At 46.7% G+C, this 20,854-nt stretch overlaps 1 long non-coding RNA gene across 2 annotated transcripts; it reads right to left on the bottom strand.

Moving 5' to 3' along the window:
* Nucleotides 1-3,077: 3,077 nt before the first annotated feature.
* Nucleotides 3,078-20,795, bottom strand: LOC103346001 (uncharacterized). 2 transcript variants are annotated; one of them, XR_007913611.2, is made up of 4 exons: nt 20,716-20,795; nt 7,947-8,063; nt 6,828-6,957; nt 3,078-5,174 (listed from the first exon to the last, which is right to left on the bottom strand). It is a non-coding gene; the product is annotated as an uncharacterized lncRNA (long non-coding RNA). The 2 variants fall into 2 exon arrangements; XR_011386995.1 differs by lacking the exon at nt 20,716-20,795 and having other exon boundaries at nt 7,947-9,259.
* Nucleotides 20,796-20,854: the final 59 nt, after the last annotated feature.

Raw genomic sequence — 20,854 nt, 5'->3', positions numbered from 1 at the left:
TAAAAGTTAAAAAAAAGAATCAAAAAAGGGAGAGAACGATCCATCATGGGAAGCGGGATACACAGCAGACTCATAGAATGGCAGATGTCCTAATAGCACTCTGGCCTCAGAATCAGCCCTTGAGGCATTCGGATCTGGCTGAAGAGCCTGTGAAAGTATTTTAGGTGTAGAAAGCCAAGACACTCTGGCAAAAAAAAAAAAAATCTCTGTGAGTGAGATCCCAGTGGAAAGAATGGGGCCATCAAAGAAGGAGGTACCTTTCTCTGAAGGGAGGAGGGAACTTCCACTTTGACTATGACCCTGTCGGAATAAGATTGCAGTCTGTGAACTCAAAAGGCTTCCATAGCCTTGGCAACTCATGACTAGAGCCTAGGGAGATTACTGATGCCATAAACAAGAGTGTCAAATTGTTAAGTCAACAACAGGAATCACTGTGTACTTACTTCTCATGTGGAATCTGTCCTTAATGTGTTGTCCAATGTGAAGTAATGCTATAACTAGTACTGAAACAGTATTTTACACTTTGTGTTTCTGTGTGGGTGCAAACTGATGAAATCTTTACTTAATATATACTAAATTGATCTTCTGTATATAAAGAGAATTGAAAACGAATCTTGATGTGAATGGAATGTTAGAGGGAGCGGGAGATGGGAGTGTTGCAGGTGGGAGGGAAGTTATGTGGGGGGAAAGCCATTGTAATCCATAAACTGTACTTTGGAAATTTATATTTATTAAATAAAAAAAAGAAGTCAAGGAGACACACACAAAAAAAATGGGGGCCAGTGCTTTGGTGCAGCAAAGTAAGCCTCTGCTTGTTATGCAAGCATCCCATATTGGAGGGCCAATTTGGGTCCCAGCTGCTCCATTTTTGATCCAGCTTCCTACTAATGTGCCAGGAAAAGCAGAAGAGAATAGCCCAAGTACCTGGGCTCCTGCCACCCATGTGGCACCATGGAGACATGGATGGAATTCCTGGCTCCTGGCTTCAGCCTGACCCAGCCCCTGTTGTTGGGATAATTTGGGGAATGAATCAGCAAATGGAGGGTCTCTCTCCTACTCTTCCTCTCTCTGCTTTATCACTTTGCCTTTCAAATAAATCTTAATAAATATGTAATAAAGATGACAGTGACCCAATATGTAACTGAAGCCTGCAGTCTGTCCGGGTCTCCTTGGTTTTGCTCTGTCCCTTCTGTCCTGCCCAGGTTACCGCGAGACATTGGGGCTCCTGAGGCTCCTCTTGCAGGTGACAGTTTCTCAGCCCTTCCTTGCTTCTGACAACTGTGACACTGTTGCAGAATACTGGTTAAGTGTTTTGTAGGATACCCCTTAGTCTGAATTTCATTGAGGGGTTTTGCAGTAAGATGAGGTTCACAGGTCATGGGAAGAAGACCACAGTGGTAAAGGGTGGCTGTCATTGCGTCCCACTGAGAGACACATTCTGCTACAGGCAGCAGTCATGACCGCCGGACTTGACCATGACCCCGTGGTCACCTGCTGCCCTCATTCCCACCCCGTCAGCTGCTTCTCCTGGCCCCTCAAGGTGCTGCCCTGCTGGGAAGGAAGTCACAGTGCAGCATACACAGCCTCCCAGCACCTGCCCTGGCTATCAGGCTCTTCTGTCTGGACAGTGTGCCCTCCCTGTCCACATACTCGTTTGCCAACATCATGGAGTTGTGATCCAAAGTTGGCTTTTTTATTTGGTTGCTCAAATTGTACCACACTGGCCCACCGGGATTCTTCAGTCACCTCCTGTGCTACCCAACAGGTGCGTCATGATTTTTGCTTGTTGGTTTTTTTTTTTTTTTTTTGACAGAGTGGACAGCGAGAGAGAGAGACAGAGAGAAAGGTCTTCCTTTTGCCGTTGGTTCACCCTCCAATGGCCGGCGCATCCGGCGCGCTGAAGCCAGCACGGCGCGCTGCAGCCAGCACACCGTGCTGATCCGATGGCAGGAGCCAGGTGCTTTTCCTGGTCTCCCATGGGGTGCAGGGCCCAAGGACTTGGGCCATCCTCCACTGCACTCCCTGGCCACAGCAGAGAGCTGGCCTGGAAGAGGGGCAACTGGGACAGAATCCAGCAGCCCGACCGGGACTAGAACCCGGTGTGCCAGCGCCGCAAGGCAGAGGATTAGCCTAGTGAGCCGCGGCGCCGGCCATTGGTTTGTTTCTGATCATTTCCTTTATTTCTGGCACTACAAGCTGGTTCAGGCTCACTGCATAATTCCTACTCCAGTCCTAGAACCAGGCGTTTCTTCGAGCTACCCTGGTTCCCTATTGGAAAACCGCCTAAAGAAACAAGATCTGAGGTTAGGTATGCAGCTGCACCTGGGGTCTCATTTCTTTTGGCCTTGTCAAATGAGATAAAAAAAAAGTATGGTGTGTGCACGTGCATGCATACCTGTGTGTTCACACCTGTGTGTTCATGTATGTCCCCACACGGGTATTTGTGCAAGTGTGTGTGTGCACTAGCCCATGCATGTGCAGTTAATAACTATGTATCTCTGTATGGAACCATCTGTATCTGTGTGAAGCAAAGCTGGGTTCATGCTGATGTCCCCAGCTCTAATCCCCTGTGACCTGGGCTATTCCAGCTTCCTCCCTTTGCCCATCTGTCAATCAATGGCACAGGGAGGGGCTAGCCCCCACCACCCAGGGCCTATTTACATATGTAGATGGTGGCATCAATTATCATCCCAAACCCCAAGGGACAACGTTGTCAATAGCAGAACCAAGTGCAGTCCCTTTTGCCTGTGGACTTACTGACTCCATTTCCTGAGGACAGTATTTCCCAGCCTGTCAGTGGGACTGGTTTACACATTTGTGATGCAGGAGGTCTCTTGCTGAAGGTGACTTTCCTTCCTAGGAGCCTAAAGATCTCACTTTTGTTGCACCATTGAAAGGCGTTTCTTTGTGTTGGGAAATGGGTTTTGAGAAATGCTTGTCAACTCACGTAGCCACCATGTCATTTTTTTTAACTTTTATTTAATGAATATAAATTTCTGAAGTACAGCTTATGAATTACATTGGCTCCCCCCCCCATAACTTCCCTCCCACCCACAACCCTCCCCTTTCCCGCTCCCTCTCCCCTTCCATTCACATCAAGATTCATTTTCATTTCTCTTTATATACAGAAGATCAGTTATTTGCCTACAGTTCTGTGACCTTGGAACCAACTTCCTGGGCTCCCTGACCGGACCCGTCCCTCCTCACTGCACCTTGGTAACCGCTGGTCATTGCAGGGCATACAGTTTGAAGTCACACAGCAGGCGGCCTTTCTAGACTGGCTTCACTCACTTAAGAAGTACACATTTACATTTTACCCCTATCTGTGGCTTGCCGCCTCATTTCTTCCTACAGATAAAAAATATTCAATTGTGTGGATATACTCAGTTTGCTTAATCCATTCACAAGAGGAAGGAGATCTTGGGTGTACATGTTTGCATTCAGGCTTTTGTGTGGACACAAGGCTTCAGATAAAGTGGGTGAACTGGGAGCATAGCTACTGGGCCATGCACAGGCTAGGGCTCCATTGAGGTCTGGAAGACAGACAGAGTTCCAAAGACATCCATGCTTTGTCTGTCCGTCAGCATTTGATAGTGTTGGGTTTTTTAACTTCGTTTTTCTCTTTTTGATAGCATGAAGTGGTATCTCATTGATGTTATAATTGGCGATTCCTTGACAGGAAACAATTATGAGTTTATTTCCACGTGATCATTGGCCTCTGTGTCTCTTCTTTGGTGAGGTGCCTTTACAAATTGTTTGCACATTTCTTATGCTATTTTCTACTTATTGTGAGTACTAAATGTTGAGGTTTAAATGCTTTCCTGTGTTTTCCGGACAAGTCAAAGATCAGATGTGTGGTTTGCAGATTCCCCGCAGTCTGCAGCTTGTCTTGATTTCCAGAAGTGTCTGCACAGAGTGCCATTTATCATTTATCAGTGAGCAGTTACCAGGATTTTCATGCATGAATTGTATTTTTGACATTGTGCCTAAAGACTTATTGTCAAACCCAGAAATACATAGATTTATTTCCCTTTTTGTCTAAGTTTTATAATAATACATCTCACATTTATGCCATGTTCCATCTTGAGTTATTTTATGAAAGTCATAAAGTTTGTGTCTAGATTTAGTTATTACATAAGACTGTTCACTGTTCCATCACTTTAGTTGAAAAGATGATCTCTTCATTTGTCAGAATAAGCTGACTACATTAACATGGGTCAAATTCAGGTCTTTTTTCTGTCCTATTGATCTGCAAATCTGTTGTTTGCCAATAGCATTCCTTCCTGCTTTCTCTGTGTCTGCTGTTGTGCTGTTGGGCAGTGTCTGTTCTCCAATGTACCACAGTAATGCTCCTCGGTGTGCATGCTGCCTTTTCTTAGGAACATTTGCTTAGGTGAGGTTCTTGGTTTTGGAGAACAGAAAAAACAATGCAAAACATTGTTCTGTGTGGATTTCGTACACAGGCATTTAAATTGTCCCTGAAAATGGAGCCTGGGACCATCTGAGGAGGGGGCGTCTACACCTGGGCTGACTCTCGGTGCTTTCCCCTAACGTTTGCCAAAAGCAGTGGGGAGGAACGCGTCCTCCATGAAACCCAAGCTCCGCACTCTTCTGTTATTGTTTGCAAAGTCTCTGGGCATCTGTTTAGGGGAAATGTTTTTAAAATGTAAAGGAAAGAGCTCTCAAGAGATGTGAGTTTTACAAACACACTGGATCATCTCAACCCTTTCACGGCATCCTGTGGTAGGGACGGCGGGGGGGTGGGGGGAGCATGGCAGCTGTAGCCCACTCCCTGCAAGGCTGGGAGAGCCCCTCAGCAGCCTCGTGAGACTCACCCACAGGGTGCGTTTGCTGCTTAGAAGTCCCTGGGGACAACCTAGGTGAAAGCAAACAGTTAGAGCTGCTGTCCTCCATGTCAGCCAGCAGGGAATCTGGGGAGGGCCCGTGAGCTGCCCATCACGAATGCTCTGTGTCTTGGCTCACAGATCCCTGCGGGTGAAACAGCCGCTTCTCACAGAGCACCTGGGACTGCGCACTTGGCTCCACGAGTGCGTCATTCCCCAGAAGAGGCGTCCTTCGCAGAGTCCCTCCAGATGTGTATTCATGATACGTGATTATCCTAAACTCAGAGCTGCGTCACTGCTGGTGAACAGTTCATGGAAGACAATGAAATCCTGAAAATAAAAATAAATCATCACTGAAAAAGGAGGAGTCAGTACTGATGGCAGCGCTAGGTGAGGGGGTAGGTGCGGTTTCTCATTACTTACACTGAAACAAACCATTATTAGAAATCCCTGTGCATCTTGTCTTAAGGATTTATTTTATTTATTTGAAATGCAGAGTTAGAGAGCAAAAGGAGAGGGCGAAAGACCTTCCATCTCCCGGTTCACTCCCTAAATGGTGGTCGAAACAGCTGGGACTGGGCCAGGTTGAAGTCAGGAGACTGGAACTCCATCCGGGTCTCCTATGTGGGTGCAGACGCCCAAGTGCTTGGGCCATCTTCTGCTGCTTCCCCAGGTGCATTAGCAGGGAGCTGAATTGGAAGTGGAGCAGCTGGGACTCAAACCGGCACCCGTATGGTATGCTGGCATGGCAGGCAAAGGCTTAACCTACTACACCACGGTGGCAGCCCCGATTGTGTGATTTTTCTAAGTTGTTCTATTTTGGTTTACACAGAGATGTGTAAAATAGCCATTTATACAATTTGGATATTGTTTTAAAAAACAGACACAAAACTTTCATGGTTATTCCAGGAAAATCCTACTGTAAATGCACAGGATGTCAGAGGGAAATTGGTCCGTGCAGCGGTGAGCAGGTATTCAGGGTGAGTTCCCTGGGTTCAAAGATGCTCCCAGCTGAGATCCGGAAGCAAATTGCCATAAACACCTGTATAACTCAGGAGATAAAAAGTTGCCCAGTGACATGAATTTAGTCACTCTCTGCTGTCTGAAGCAACCCTGAGGCCTGGGGGAGCCCTGGACAGCAGGACCCTCTCAGAGGGGCCCAAACACTCCCAAGGGGTGGCCACTGCCCTCCTGGAATCTGCAGCTGGGGCCTGAGCTCTGCATTTGTCGAATCTGACTAATTTAAGATGTGCCTGCTGCCACGTCTTAGGTTAACTCAAGTTCAGCAGAAGCAGTTATGGTTTTTTATTCTGGGGGGAAGCGCTAACCTGAAGATGATCCATTGGATGGACATTAACTATCAAGTTGATAGAAATAAAATAAGCTTTACAAATAGGGAAATGCATACATGTTGATGGGAATTTGTTGGGAAACAGAAAACAAGTGGGTGGAAGGAAGGTTTATTGCACTGAGCCAGAAAGTGAGAGACCACCGGACCTCAGAAGCATTAGGGGGACAAAACAGCTGCCACAGTACTGCCTTTCAGTTGAGGCCTTCCTGTCCTTGCAAAACAACACTGGATTTCAATAGAAAGAGAAAACCTACATGTGTATGGAGCAACCAGTGCCTGGGACTCAGGGAGTGACGGCCCGACCAGCTCCACTGGGAGGGAGGCTGCTGCAAGGGGCTGGGCATTCGCCGCACCAAAGCTTGAACTCAGTACAAGGAGACATGAGTACTTCTTGCTAGGGAGCTGCCTGAGTGCTCAGCCCCACTGGGCTCCCGGAGCATTTATGGCGGATGCCATGGGTAATGCCCTTGTAGATCTGCACAGCCGATACCAGGACTGCTCATCAGCAAACCCCAGGAGAGGAGGTACCATAATCAACAAACATTTGCAAAGAGCATGCAATTGGAAAAAATTATCCTAGCCTGCATAGGGAGTCACAGAGAGGGAAGAATCTGGGCATTACAGTGAGTTACCGCAGATCTGTTGCTGGGCAAAGAGGATGTGGCAGGTGCGTCTTCTTGTTTAAGTGCTGAATATTTCATGGTCTGGAGAGATGGGGAGAAAGGCAGCTGGTCACAGTACTAGTGAAACCAGTCCGTTACACTGTAAAACAAACAAGCATGACTGTGGGGAGCAACTGGGAGCAACTCGGACTAGACTAAGTTACTGGAATTAAGACTTATTCTATGCATCTGCTCTCCCACAATATGGCGCTGGGAGAGGAGAAAACAGCTTCTACGCAGCTGCCTCCAGTTCAACCAATAAGCAGCAGGACCTGCTCCTGATTGGAGGAGAGCAGCGTACTCGGCGTGTGGGTAGCAGAGTTGGGATTGGTGGAAGAGGACTGTAAAGGAGGAGAGAGACAACATGCACCAGGAACATCTAAGGGGAACATCTGAGGGAACACCTGTGCAGCCCCCGAGAGAGCCGGCCGGCGGTGTGCTGCTCCCCCGCGGAAGTGGGGAAAGTGGCCAGGGGGAACCGCCCTTCCACAGAGGTGGAAGGGTTGGTAGCCAACCCAGGAAGAACCAGCAGCAAACCCGGGGAGGGCCGAGCAGACAAAAGAACAGCGCAGGGTCTTGTGTCGTTCCTCCACGAAGAGGGGGAGCGACACATGACATGCACATGTGTGCGCACACGCACGCACACACACACACACTTTTCAGCGTTGGCGCAGATGCTTTCCAACACTATAGCATCCTATTTTGATGCAGGTTGTAAGACAGTCTACGGTTCAAGGACATTTTCACATTGCTTATGAGAAACTGCAGCTGAAAGATGTAAAACCCCATAACTCGCTGAATATGGCTAAGTCTGGAGTCAGTGCGCCCTGGACCCCAGGTCCCTCTGCAGCTATGCGCATAGGCTCAGATGGCCAGGATGTGGAGGCCCACACACTGGCCCTGCCAGCGGAAGCCAAGGTTGGCCTCAGGCTTACAGCACGTTTGCCACCATGGCCAGGGGAGCATAGCACCGGTCGCTAGAACTGCTGTGAAACTGCGCACAGAAAGATGATAAATCAAATTCTGGGGATGAGACACTTGTGCAGATGTTTCAGCTGAGTGCATCACTCGTTTAAGAAGGATACATACTGAAATAATGATTCAATTTCTGTTCCTGAGTCCAGGTGTAGGTCTGGATTCCCCCGATTCAGATTGATGACAAGCTGCCCTCGAAGCTCTTGTCTGGTTCTGACTGTTTGAAAAGAGCTGAGTTTTGAAAGAGTTAATGTTATTTTTGGAAATGCATTTATGTTAAGTATCTGAGCAATCACTTTATTTATAACTATAAATAAATCTGATCTATAACTGGTTAAATCACCCTGACTAAATAGACGGATATTATTTCACAGTGTTAAGAAATCTTATTTTGACTAGATATTTTAAGCCCTCCTGATTTTAAGCTTGTCTTTGACAAGCTTCCTGAAATTCAGAGTTCTAGATCCTTTGAATTTGGACTTTCATATTTCCAGTTGGGCCCTTGGAAATTCCGAGGCTGTATCTCTCATCTCGCAGAGACACAGACTAATTAAGCTATTTGGATTATGTAATTTTAAGAAGTGAAGTGGCACTAAACTTTAAGTTATGATAATATAAAATGTTACTAATACAAATGGCCAAAAGTTACAAAAGTCTAATGATCTTGTGTTATTATCAGTCATGATAGTTATCTTAGTAAAAAGGCCCAGAGGCCTAAAAGGAATGTTTATAAAATTCTACAGGTGCTTTCTAAAATATTCTGTAAACAGGTGCCTCTTCCTGTCAATTAATAAATTTTATAATTTAACCATGTCTATTTAAAGTCTCTTTTCACCACAGTTTTGTATTCTCCTCTAAAACCACTTATAATCAGATTCATATTTTAAAAAAGACTCTAACAAATGTTCTTAAATACAAGTTTTTTTGGCAACTTTAAAATCAATGGATTAAATAAGAATTTCCTAAGCTCTGAAAAATAAAAATGCAAAAACAAACTGCTCATGAAAATTAAAAGATTGTTGGTTTTGTGTTTAGATGTTGCCTCTTCCGGGTTCCAAAGGACTTCTTCCATGACTTCTACTGTAGTCAATACTTTGGAACAGCTCTGTAAACAGATAAAGCTAAGTTTAACAATATACTATGGGTTCCAACTGAAAAAACATTATGGTTAATTCAGATTACCAAAAACAAAAGATAATTCTAATCAAGTGATGGTAAATTTTAAAATCAGTTAAAGACTTATTTTTAAAAAGCCCCTACAAAAACTATTTTATTATTCTGCCTTGTGATGCATGTTACATACGTGTTAACTGAGGGCACATGTTATATGTTGTGCCTACTTAAAAAAAATCTATTAAGAGCTCTGTTTTAATTGGCTTATAGATAAAAGAGCTCTTATCTAAATTAAAACTGTTAAATTAACCCAAAATGCCTTTTTGGTTCATGTGACTCAAATAAATCTCTGGTAGGTTGTTTTAAATTTGTTTAAAAAAAAAACCTGGCCGGCACCGCGGCTCACTAGGCTAATCCTCCGCCTTGCGGCGCCGGCACACCGGGTTCTAGTCCCGGTCGGGCTGCCGGATTCTGTCCCGGTTGCCCCTCTTCCAGGCCAGCTCTCTGCTGTGGCCAGGGAGTGCAGTGGAGGATGGCCCAAGTGCTTGGGCCCTGCACCCCATGGGAGACCAGGATAAGTATCTGGCTCCTGCCATCGGATCAGTGCAGTGCGCTGGCTGCAGCGCGCCAGCCACACCGGCCATTGGAGGGTGAACCAACGGCAAAGGAAGACCTTTCTCTCTGTCTCTCTCTCTCGCTGTCCACTCTGCCTGTCAAAAAAAAAAAAAAAAAAAAAACAAAAACAAAACCCTAAAAATGTTTTAACTCATTGACATATTTGTGCTTGGGTTTGCTAGTCAAACATGTTACATATTTACAATTAACAAGCTTAGATGTATAATATTGACCTAAAAATAATATAGGTAAGGGAATAATATCCAATTTACCTTCTAGAGTTGTTCTTTCACAAGATCATGACATAAGGTAATAACTACGCTTATCTAATACTTTAGTTTCTTAGATAATGTAAGTATAATTGTTAAAAATAAATTAATAAATTCAAAGGATAAATATTTCCAAATACATGTACTCTTGACTTAAAAATTATAAAAGACTTTGGGTCTTTTGGTAAATATTTTCATGAACTGTTGATATTTGGTGAGCAGCATGGAAAGCCTGACTTCTTGCCTCATTTCTCTCTTCTCTTCCAAATGATTTCACAGCTAGATTAATGTTGCCATGGGCACAGTAGACAGGCAATCCCCCCTTTCAAACCAAACTAAGGGAGAAATAACAAGTTTTACTAATGACTTCAAATTTATAAACAGGTTGGGTAAGGTGGCCATCATGCTTCGATTATAACTAAAAAGACATAACTTTCCACATGGGTGTTGTCTTACCTCACAGGAAAAAACACTGTCAAGACATGCCTGTGACTACAGATTTCTAGCTCAGGCCACCAAAGATTAGGAATGGGATCAAGTACTACCTTGGCTGACATCCAAAAGGCTGCCTCTGTGGTCCACTTTAACAAGGACCAGGAAAAATAGGAACAAGCTAGACAGTAGGAGACAAGTAAAAGACAGGTGGCAGTCAACTAATAACAGCTTTACACAGTGATCTGCCATCAGGGAGACCCAACAAGGCCAATCTACCCCAAATGGCACCGGTTTTTGATGTGGAAAGCCAGGACATTGGGCAAACAGCTGTCATGACAGAAGCCAGCTTCCAAAGAGCCCTGTCAGTTCTACCAAGAGCTGGGTCACTAAAAACAGAACTGCCCAGGGGCAGAAGGGCTTCCAGGTCAGAACCACAGACCCTGTTGGCTCCAGGCTGAAAAAAAGCCCTTCTCTCTGCCCAGCTTCCCAAGTCACCACCACTATTGAGGGGATGGCCTAGGGGCAGTAACGTCGCAGGCAGGGCTGTACACTGCATTTTAAAGATGCCACATATTGGATACTAACCTCCTATTCAGGCCAGCCAGGCAATGGAGTCAATGGGGTGTCTTCCCTAAGGAGGGTCACAACTCCCTTACTATGTCTCTTCAAGTTTGCTACTGTGTGGAGATACGTCCAGGCCGTATATATACCAGCCGAGCCTTAACATCCACCTATTTATTTATTTCTTTATTGACAGGCAGAGTTAGACAGGGAGAGAGAGAGAGAGAGACAGAGAGAAAGGTCTTCCTTCCATTGGTTCAATCCCCAAATGGCTGCTACGGCTGGTGTGCTGCACCGATCCGAAACCAGGAGCTTCCTCCTGGTCTCCCATGCGGGTACAGGGCCCAAGCACTTGGGCCATCCTCCACTGCTTTCCTGGGCCACAGCAGAGAGCTGGACTGGAAGAGGAGCAACCGGAACAGAATCCGGCGCCTCAACCAGGACTAGAACCCAGGGTGCTGGCGCCACAGGCGGAGGAATAGCCAAGTGAGCCACGGCACCAGCCATCCACCTAATTATTGTCAAACCCGTTTAAAAAGCTACAAAGAGGGAGGAAGAGAGACCCTGCCTTGGGGACAGACACCAAAGGCTTTCAAAAAATTAAACAGACCCTCATAAATGCCCCAGCTCTAGGGCTCCCAGACACAGCTGAACTTTTTCTTGGATGTGTATGAGCACTCTGGCACCATAATGAGGACAGAAACCCAGATGTTGAGGTCTTGACACCACCAGTGGCATACGTTAACTTCATGTGAAGTTAACCCAAGGACCATCCCATGTAAAACCTCTTTGTTGCTACAATGTGGCTTTAAAATGCTCTTATATGTGATCAGTTGATAGAAACTGTCTCAACAGGACCCTGTTGGAACTATATCCTCCAGAGAGGGCCCCTATTTTAAAAAATGCTGGCTTGATATATTTAGTATTCTCACACCTAATGCTAAAATCTTGGTACAGCACCCATAGTGAGGTGCTAAGAAAACTCTTTCACCTCTTTTCATCTAAAAAGTAAGGATTAAAACTAAAAATACTGACCCTAAACTGAAAAAAAATGATATAAAATCTGGACATTGCCATCTAAGGTTGGCTGATGTAGTAAAACAAAGGCTGCTTGCAGTGTACTGCAGAGGGTGGAGTGGTTCATTCTTGGGAAGTCACCACAGAGTACACAGGTCACTGCGCATTGCCGCTTCTAGAGTGAACGACACGTTACTGGCCCACTTCTGGCTATGGAAGAGGTGCTAATCCATATTATTTAGGATCTGAACTACAGGTGGCTGAGGTGGTCCCCTGGCTCCACCACAGCAGGGTGAAGCAACCTAGAGCACTTCTCTGACAAGGCAGCACCGTGCGAGTTGACCACCCAAACACAAACAAAAAAACTAAGCCTCATCTTGAGAGACCTCCAAAGACTACAGCCCTGCCTGGTCCCTCCAGAGGCTGACCAATCTGTGCATGATGGAAGCTTGAGGAGCCCACAGGACCACAACTTACAAGATAAATAACCTATTCAAGACTGTTCATAGAATATACTGCTTATGGACTGCTTATGTTTCTTATTGTAATGCACTGTCACCCTTTGTGATTATCTATGATTGTAGTTAAGGCCCTGGTTCTTGCCATAGGCTTGGCAACAGTCTCCCCAAGTGAATTATTTGGTGGTTGGTTCCCTGCCACTGTGGGCACTGTAGTTTGATTCTAGGAGCCTATTTAGTTCCTCTGTGCCTGGCTCCCTTGGCATTAAGGACCATCACCAATATTATCAAGGACATCATTAAATAAAAAGAAATATGGCCACCCATGTCACAATGGAATAGGCAGTGCTCTTTGACCCTGAGAGGGTCTGAGCATCACAGCGGGGAATGAGGTAGGGGCTTTCCAAAGGAAAGTTAAGGGCCTCCTGGATCAAAGGAAAAGCTGAGGACCCTCCCAGAACAATAAGAACCATGTGGCATAATCAGTATCTACGTACACATGCATAACCCTGTAACAACCCTACAGCAACCCTGAAACTTTATGTGTGTAACCATATAAGGGAGACAGAGAACTGAGATTGTTCAAGAGGCAATGCCCTGCTTTGTTTGGGGTTCAGCCTTGGAATGTCGATTCACTGGGCCCATGCCAACATGAATAAACACTGCTTCCTGCTATAAGCCTCGGTGCTGTGTCTCTGTCCAAGAAACCCACAACAGTGGCCCTAACCTGGCTATCTGCCTTATCCCATATCATTCCCCCTGAGTTCATGACTCATTCTTAAGTTGGTGATGAAGGGTGATGATCCATCTTCTGTCTCTGCTTCTTGTTGATCAGGGAAGTGGTCCCTATCTCAGGGTTGCAAACCTCTTCCTATCTCAGCCATTGGATCCATCACTCAAGCTGGAGGATTTTCATCAGTCACTGCCAATGGCTATGACCCCCACATGCTCATCATTACTTTGAGAAGCTGTCAAATTCTTTTTTCTTTTTTTCTTTTTTTTTTTTTTTTGACAGGCAGAGTTAGACAGTGAGAGAGAGATAGACAGAAAGGTCTTCCTTCCGTTGGTTCACCCCACAAATGGCCGCTACAGCCAGCGTGCTGTGCCGATCTGAAGCCAGGAGCCAGGTGCTTCCTCCTGGTCTCCCATGGGGTGTAGGGCCCAAGCACTTGGGCCACCCTCCACTGCCCTCCCGGGCCACAGCAGAGAGCCAGACTGGAAGAGGAGCAACCGGGACAGAATCCGGCACCCAACCGGGGGTAGAACCCGGGGTGCCGGCACCGCAGGCAGAGGATTAGCCTAGTGAGCCGCGGCGCCAGCCAGAAGCTGTCAAATTCTTAAACAGACAATTTTATCAATCAGGATGAGCATAATTGGGAAAAAAATGCAAGTGACATGTCCTTTAAGAAAGGAAGTATATACCTGGTTGTTTCCCAAATACTGGGGGCTGATAGATTGTCCCTGCACAGAGTATAAAGCCACCTGGCCCAGCAGAAAGAATTGTAGTCACTTTTCAGTGAACATCTGCTGTTAGACTAGAGGTGACAGATTCCGATAATCACTGAACAGGCTCCCCTTGCTCCATCGGTGCATACTCTGAGACTTGGCAGCAGCCCAGGACTGCCTTAGAGCATACACAGACTTAAGTACTTGTAAAAGTTGGTCGGAGGTGTAGGCGAGGTTGCCCAAAGCAATGGGCAGGTTTTTAAAATTAGCTTCATGTATACCAGGATCTTAATGCAATAAAAGAACTCAATAAGGAGTGTTTCTGCAAATAGCAGTGTCCTGAGAGAATCAAGAACACAGGTAGGTAAAATATGTCTGCCTTAAAATGCAACCGCCTTGATATGACAAAAGCAGAGGCTTTACTTATCTTTTTGCTTTTTGGATAGGTACTTGAGATCTTTGGTTCACAAGATCAGGCAAATTTATCTTTCATGTGCACCTGAGAAGACTCAAGAGGAAGTTTAATCCTTGACACATGTACCCAGTTTGGGATGCCCTGTAACTTAACTGTTGTAGGAGTGCTCCATAGAACCTGGTAGGGTCCCTCCCACGTAGGCTGCAATTGAGAGGGACCCTTCCTTTCAAATCTTCAATAAAACTGGGTCTCTTGGGGAAATAGACTGTTCATGACTTTTGGGATCTGGCACTGGGAGAATTTTACTACCATACTTCATCAGAACATTTTGTACCTAGTCTAAATTATTACTATAATCAGATCTGAGTCTTTGAACCAAAGAGGATGTGAGAGCCAGGCCTCCCATGCAGCATCTCATCTCAAATGGCCTAAGCTTCAAGGCAGTCTTCAGTGCTACTCTCAATATATAGGCAATAGTCTAAGCCATGTCTCAGAGGTCTCTTGGCAAAGCTTAGCCAGAATGTTTTGAAGAATATGGTTAGCCTTTTCAAACTTACTTGATGACTGAGGTCTCTAAGAGGCATGGAGATGATAAGAAATCTCTAGAGTAGTGCTACCTATTGAGTTACTTTCCTTATGACAGCAAGTGGTACTTTTCCTTTAAATACCCAAGAAATTTCTTGCATTAAAGCTCCTCTTCCCAGATGGGTAGAGTCATGTATTTCCTCAATAATCTTTGATTTAATGGTCATCCTGCAGCCACTGCATCTATCTGTTTAGAAAAATGGGCCACTAGTCATGGAACTGGACCCAATTTTTGAGTCAGTACTCCTAGAACTACCCTGTTCCTATGCTACAGGGTGAAGGGCCTGGCCAAGCTGTGGACTCCTGGTGCTAGGGCTTCTGTTAACAGCTCTTTATTCTTTGTAAGGCCTCCTGTTGCTCTGTGTCTCATGTGAAGGTTTGGCTATGAACCCAAACCCTAGAAACCATATGCTATAAAATCTTGCTATTCCCAGGAACGCCCTTCGCTGTTTGTTCATCTGTAGGAGTCCTATATATAATATAGCTTCATTTTATTTGAGTGAAAGAGCATGTTTCCTGGAGTCAAAATAGATCCTAGTAGTTTATGTGTGGTTTAGAAACCTGAGCTTTTGTTTGGGAAACTCTATCCTCATTTTGCTAAAAAGTTTAGGACTAGGATGGTATTTTCATATGAGTACTCCTTGGAGGGGCTGCAAATTAGAGTAGGATTGTTCCCCTTTTTATTGAAGCTCCCTGAGTCTCTTTGAGAGGACACTACCAAACATATGTGGACTAGCTATGAAGGCATGAAGGATTGTGCATTGCTGAATTATATTTGAGGCTACATCAGTCCATTCAAAGGCAAACAAAAACTGAGATTCTGGGTTTATTGGGATGCAGAAGGAAGGATAGGACGAATTGGAATGACTGCCTCATTAATAGCCCTAAGGTCTTGAACTATCTTGTATTTCCCATTTGGTTTCAAAACAGGCATAATAGGAGTATCACAAGGAAACTAGCATGGAACCAAGAGTCCATGTTTGTGGAACTTGTCAATCAATGGTCAAGGTCTCCATCCAGCTTCTAGTTTTATGGGTTACTGACACTGATAAGGAAATGCAGTTGTATCTTTTAAGAAAACTCTGACAGGCACAGTATGTGTAGTCCATCCAGGAATTCCCTTATCCCAAACTTGAGTATCTACTGCATCTTTTATTTCACCAGGTAGATCTTCTAAACTGGAATCTCAGTACTTGCAAACATAACAAATGACTTAGACTTAGGAGAAATTAACTTCAGGAAGACAGCAATTCCCTTCCAAGCAAATGAGTTGGGCATTTAGACATAGCTAAAAACTGATGAGCTGTAAGAATATCTTGTCTGACACATTAAACAGCAAAGTACATCTTCAAGAGTGAATAGTATAGTTCTTTGAGGACAGAGGTCCTGCATGGGAAGTTAGTGCATGGGAAGTTGTTCATTTAACAAATTGTCACTCTTATGTTTGATGTCAGTGATCACCCAAGGCTCTTGACATGAGATGCCTAAGCTATGGAAGCCTCTTGAACACTAAGACCCCATCGGTCTTTAGACAAGGCCATGGGCAAAGTGGAAGTTCCTCCCTCCTTTTGGAAAAGAGAACATTTCCTCTTTGATGACCACTTCTTTGCATTGGCGTATGGACCATCGGGGTCCTGCATGGAGGGACACTCCTCGCACCAGTGTCCTGGCTTTCCACACCTGAAATGCTCTCCTGTGGGCTTTTCAGCCAGACCAGAATGCCTTTTGGATTGATTCTGAGGTCACTGAGTGTTACGTACAGTGACTGCCATTTTATGAGCCTGCTGTCTATGTGGCGTCTCATGTTGGATCATCCTTTCCTCTTCAACCCCATCTATATTATTACTAAACACTTCAAATACTATTGTTACCATCTAGGTCATGAGAATTTGGGATCGCATGATCAGTTTATGAAACTATTCCAGAAGAAGTGAGTTCAGGGGCTGGCGCTGTGGCACAGGGGGTTAAGCCACCGTCTGCAGTGCCAGCATCCCTTATGGACACCAGTTGAAGTCCTGGCTGCTCCGCTTCTGATTCAGCTCCCTGATAATGTGCCTGGGAAAGCAGCGGAGGATGACCCAAGTGCTTTGGCTCCATGTAGGAGACCCAGAAGAAGCTCCTGGCTCCTGTCTTATGCCTGGCCCCGTCCTGGTTGTTGCAGCCATTTGGGGAGTGAACTAGCAGATGGAAGATATCTCTTTCCCTCTCCCTCTTTCTGTAATTCTGACTTATAAATAAATAAATCTTTTTAAAAAGTGAGTTTTATGGGAATGAGCAAAGAATCATACAGCTGAAAATCTCTATGGATCTTGAGAAGACAAAAATAGACATGGTTCTCCATAAGCCTAGTTAATGCTTAAGAATATGATTTGAAGACGTAATTTGGTGTCATGGTATCTCTTTTTGTACTCATAGTGAGGTTCCCTGTTTTATCCAGCCCTTTGGGGTGCTCCCTGTAGTAACCAGTCTGCTGGGGACTCCCTGAGAGTTGATCTGGGTTTTTACTCATTGACCCTTATGTAACCAAACCCACCATGCCTGGGATAAAGTGGTCTCCAGGTGGTGTATTGCCAATGCAAAGGTGCCAGCACATCTAGAGGCAAACACATGTAAAATTGGGGCATTTACACAGTGCCCAAATTCGCTTGGGGGCTGCTACCACCATTGCAAGATACAGACATCTGGAAGGTTAACACCTCACTCAAGGCAGCAAAGTTACTGGATGATCAAAACAAGCAAACAAAATAAACCTCAGTACATTGTTGAAACCTGCTGGGAACCCTGGGGCTTTTCCACCCTGAAAATTCTCAGGGGATTTTTAATGCCATTGCCTAAAACTTGTAGCCCTCGGAGGCACCACCAGCTCTGCGCTCCTAGTCAACCAGAGGAGGCATTCAACTGGTGCCTGTGATATCTAAATCAGGGCCTTTCCTGGCCGGCGCCGCGGCTCACAAGGCTAATCCTCCGCCTTGCAGCGCCGGCACACCGGGTTCTAGTCCCAGTTGGGGCACCGGATTCTGTCCCAGTTGCCCCTCTTCCAGGCCAGCTCTCTGCTGTGGCCAGGGAGTGCAGTGGAGGATGGCCCAAGTGCTTGGGCCCTGCACCCCATGGGAGACCAGGATAAGTATCTGGCTCCTGCCATCGGATCAGCGCGGTGCGCCGGCTGCAGCACGCTGGCCGCGGCGGCCACTGGAGGGTGAACCAACGGCAAAAGGAAGACCTTTCTCTCTGTCTCTCTCTCTCACTGTCCACTCTGCCTGTCAAAAAAAATAAATAAATAAATCAGGGCCTTTCCTGGTGTCCCAAAGATTGAGAGCCTTTTACTGCCATTGCTAGGAAATCTAGACTAGGAGGCATCGAAATCCCACATCTGGAGTGCATTCCAGAGTGGAAGAAACCAGCATAAAGCTGAAAACAATCAAAGTGCTGCTGACCAGGCAGGTGGCACCAGCTATGGGGGCCACGATCTTGGGGGAAGAGTCTATTGCCCATCCTCTGGTAAGGGTCAAAGTCCCATAGGGGCTGCCATCTCAGTGACTATGTGTAACAGAGCCTGTTCCATTAGCAAATCAAAAGCTGTCCACTTTAATACACAAAATTGATCACATGAAATCTGTCTACAAAAACAGAATGCTATGTACCACCTTGTCCAATCATAAGAATTAACCTTAAGGGGCCGGCACCGTGGCTCACTTGGTTAATCCTCCGCCTGGGTTTTAGTCCCAGTTGCTCCTCTTCCAGTCCAGCTCTCTGCTGTGGCCCGGAAAGGCAGTGGAGGATGGCCCAAATGCTTGCGCCCCTGCACCTGCGTGGGAGACCAGGAGGAAGTACCTGGCTCCTGGCTTCGGATTGGTGCAGTATGCAGGCCATAGCGGCCATTTGGGGGTGAACCAACAGAAGGAAGGCCTTTCTCTCTGTCTCTCTCTCTAACTCTGCCTGTCAAATAAAATAATAATAATAATTAACCTTAAAAACACATTATAGGGGCTGGCACAGTGGCATAGTGTGTAAAGCCGTCACCTGCAATGCTGGCATTCTATATGGGTGCCAGTTCATGTCCTGGCTGCTCTACTTTCCATCCAGCTCTCTGCTAATGGCCTAGAAAAAGGTGGAAGATGGCCCAGGAGTTTGGGCCCTGCTACCCTTGTGGGAGACCTGGAAGAAGCTCTTGGCTCCTGGCTTCAGCCTAGCCCAGTACTGGTGGTTGCAACCATCTGGGGAGTGAACCAGCAGATGGAAGATCTCCCTCTCTCTCCCTGTAATTCTGACTTTCAAATAAGTAAATACGTATTTTAAAAAATACACATTACAAGCAATGAGGAAACACTTATAAATTGGCAAATATTCACAAACTGGCTCTCTCTCTTCCTGTTTCTCTGCTCAAATCCCATTAACTCTAGCAGTTTGTATTGGCCTTTCCTCTCCTGCAACTACCAAAATTAGAAACACCAAACACACCAAAGTCATCACTATTTGCATATTAGCTGACCTTCCCGATCCATGAACTATGAAAGGAGAGAGACTAGGGGACGGAGAGATTTTCAGGATTGAAAAACTGCATAGTGCTGAAAGAGACAGATTCAATTCCACTTGAGTGAATTTTCTCCTGGCTGGGTTGCCAATATGTGGTGGGAGAGGTGGGTGTGGATTTCTATTCCAGACCCCTGCCTTCTACTTAGAGAAGCATTCTAAGTACAGGCATATGCAGTGCACAAAGTGGTAGTTTATTTGAAAGGTGAGAAAGCAAACACACACACACCAGCACAGCTGAGGTGCAGAGAGGCCCAGGAAGGGTAAGGGGTCGGGGAGGGAAATAGAGAGAGGGCAGCTCAGTGCTGCCTGTCATCCAGGTCTCCAAGAAAGAAGAGAGAAAAGAGGCTCCTCCCAGTTGCTGGCCTCTTCTGTAAGCTCAGATGAGGAATGGCTACATGGCACCTCCTGCCCCTGGTCCCAGGTGAAGCGAGATCCATCCTGGGATGGGGGCTGCTTGACTGACTGGTGGATAGGATTACCTAGGCAGGGGATGTGGCTTCTAGCTCATGGCCCTAATTGAGCTACCTGCCGTATTCCCATCCCATCTGCTGCCCATGGCAGGGCTGGTCCTCAGGCTGGAAGCTGGGAGTCGCCAGTGTAGCTCCACTAACCAGGGCATTTTACTACCTTCTCTTACAAAACACAGGCAACTTCCCAAATCCACTGCCATGGGGAGGGAGCAGCACAGCCAGGAGTTAGCCAGTCACGACAACCTGAGCCCCTGCCACATTTTCTCCACGATGGGTGCTTACATCCGAGGCAGAAGTAGGTGATTACACTGAGACACTACTTCTCTGTTCTCTGGGAACGTGTGCCAGAGGAGCCTCCAGTCTCGAAAGGCGAGCCCGTGCGGGTGGAGCAGAGAGCACCCAGCTCGCTCGGGCGGTCCAGGCTGCAGGCCCCTGCAAAGCTGGGCTCGGCAACTCCACAGCCTGGCCCCCCGGCTCGGCGCTGTGCAGCCGCGGGCCTGGCTCCCCCGGCTCGGCAACTCCACAGCGTGGCTCCCCGGGCTCGGCGCTGTGCAGCCGCGGGCCTGGGCGCGAGCAGCCCTGAGAGGGCGGCCCAGCGAGGAGGCCGGCAGCCGGGCGCTTGCCCAAGGCAGCCTCTGCTCTGAGAACATGGAACCTCGGCGGGGCTTCTGTTCCCAGAGAGCGAAGGCACAGGCCCGTGTTTGGTCCCACCCCAGGGTCCCGTCCCCGCAGACAGTGGGGGGCGTTCCCAGGGTCTCCGGAACCGCAGCCCAGAGGGCAGGGAGCACCCAAGGAGCCACGCTCTGTGTCCGTCACACGAGGGCCCAGCCCCCACAAGGGGTCCGTCACAAGCGAAGCTCAACCCATCCAGAGCCCGACACCAATCCTAAGATTGAGATAAATGTCCAGGCGCGACCCAAACGGGGAAAAGGAAATGTGAGAGAGAGTGGCTTCCATTTTCCTAACCTGTGGATGGCTTCAAAGCGTTGGCTTGCGACGCCCCGCAACCCTCAGCAGGAAAAGCAAACCGTACCTCCGGTGCTGCGTTAAGCCAGGTGACGCAGACGCCGGAGCGCTACGTCCTCTGTCGTAAAAGCGGGCGCGT

The sequence above is a fragment of the Oryctolagus cuniculus genome, chromosome 2 (assembly GCF_964237555.1).
Source record: "Oryctolagus cuniculus chromosome 2, mOryCun1.1, whole genome shotgun sequence".
In the NCBI taxonomy this organism is placed as follows: domain Eukaryota; kingdom Metazoa; phylum Chordata; class Mammalia; order Lagomorpha; family Leporidae; genus Oryctolagus; species Oryctolagus cuniculus.
The sequence above is the reverse complement of the archived record's forward strand: the minus strand, read 5'-3'. Positions and strand labels throughout refer to the sequence as shown.